Below are 1,825 nucleotides of genomic sequence, written 5' to 3' on the forward strand. Positions count from 1 at the left end.
CTATCAGGAAGAACATTTTTTCATTCTCATCGTCGGGTATATCCACGCCATACTTTTGCAACTCCTCTGTTATTTTCTGGTGACTTTCCTTAATTTGATTTTCTAAATAAGGCAGAGATTTCTGAAGAAAATAAAGACAAAATATAAATATGGACAGGGAAGGAAAAGGACGCCCCCACCTCCTTCCGAGTGGCCGCAGGGCCCATCTGACCTCCCAGGCCTCTAAAGGGGAACACTTTCCAGGTGGAGAGAGGGGACAGTGGGATCTTGTTTTCTACCCAGGTTTCCTGCCCATGTGACACTTTCCCACTGCCTGACAGTGTAAACAGCCTGACAGCCCCCCTGTGGGAAAGACACCCACTTTGTGTGGTTCCCAGGGTAAGTGGAGGAGCATTTCCTCCTGGGATCCCATCAAGGAAGCTCCCTGCAGGGATTAGAAAGATCCACCTGCCTACTAGGTTCTGAAAAGGTGGCAGTTGGGACAACTTGAGATTCAACAGCTCTGAATGTTTTTAACAAAGTTATGGGGACTGGTCCTTCTAACAATATGGTGACTGCCCATGCTGGCACACTCTTCCATGGCAAACTTCTAAAAATGGCTAAAATCTTAACACTGTCCTTTTAAATGTATCAGGGAGCTAGCAAGTTAATAAGAGATCTTCAGAGGCCAAAGTCAGGTGACTGCCACCTCCCAGAGACTCAGGAACAAAGCAGCAATGATGCCTCACGGGCATTTGTCTAGGTGAGAAAAGGTGAACTTGAGTCTATGAGTCTGACTTGGTGCCTAGGCAAAACATCAATCCCCACGCTTGCTGGAGGTGGGGACTGGGATAAAGGAGCATCCTCTTTCTGCATAAAGGTGGGGTCCAGCAGGCTCTGCTCTCATCATTACAACCGGCTGAGAACCCTGAGCTCCACCTGCACTCCTGGCACAGCATGGAAGACCTTGAACTCTGGCACTGAGTTGAAAATTTAAAAAAGCAATAGATTGTGTTCAGGCAGATTTGAAAAAAACAAAACACACAGAGAGCTTATATTAAGCTTTTAGAAATGAAAAATATGTTCATTACAATTGCTAAGACATTGTAATGAACATATTGGTGGTTGGTAATGAGAGTCAGTTAGTAGGGTGTGCGTAAAACTTAAGATTTAAGCAGAGAGTCCATCGCCACACCCACCCATGGTCCTCCTACAAGCAGCATCCACACCACCCAGGGGCTTGCCGGAAATCAGAGTCTCAGGCCCCACTCCACGTCCACTGAATCTGAAAATGCCTCTGAAAAGACCCCAGAACATGTGTGTGCGCAGCAGCTTTTGAGAGGCCAACGAGGTTCAGCTGTGTGCATGTGGGAGTCTTTTCAGAGAGCAGACGGCTCCAAGTGTGCTTACGCTGATGTGCATGATGAGCTCCATGGTGAGTCTCTCTGCCAGGCAGGGGACCGTGGCCCTCCCTTCCTCCAGAAGATCCCTAGGAGGGAATGCAGGATAAGACCTCCATCTCGACACAGCCAGAACACGCCAGTCTGCATCCCGCCATGGGGGATGTCAGGCGGTCACCTACAACTGAAGGGAATGCCTTTCCACTGGCACCCAACAATCTGCAGACCAGTATTACGGAGAATTATGACTGAATTTTAGTAATCACAAATATTTCCATGACAGACTGCAATGATCTCTTCCAGGTGATACAATAAATGTGTCTCGTGACATCTGACCATAGAATTGATCTTCGTAAAAATACACATACACACCTAGAGATGTTTCCCTAACCCATGCCCTCTTCCGTGTGTGATGTACACACACACATATGTACATATCTATCATC

General features: G+C 47.2%; 1 long non-coding RNA gene across 1 annotated transcript; it reads right to left on the reverse strand.

The window, feature by feature from the left end:
• On the reverse strand, positions 1–1,723 carry LOC111722933. Its single transcript, XR_002771562.1, has 2 exons — positions 1,390–1,723; positions 1–121 (listed from the first exon to the last, which is right to left on the reverse strand). It is a non-coding gene; the product is annotated as an uncharacterized LOC111722933 (long non-coding RNA).
• Between the last annotated feature and the right edge of the window lie 102 nt (positions 1,724–1,825).

Source organism: Otolemur garnettii, unplaced genomic scaffold (assembly GCF_000181295.1).
Source record: "Otolemur garnettii isolate 467f Iridium unplaced genomic scaffold, OtoGar3 scaffold03352, whole genome shotgun sequence".
Lineage (NCBI taxonomy): Eukaryota > Metazoa > Chordata > Mammalia > Primates > Galagidae > Otolemur > Otolemur garnettii.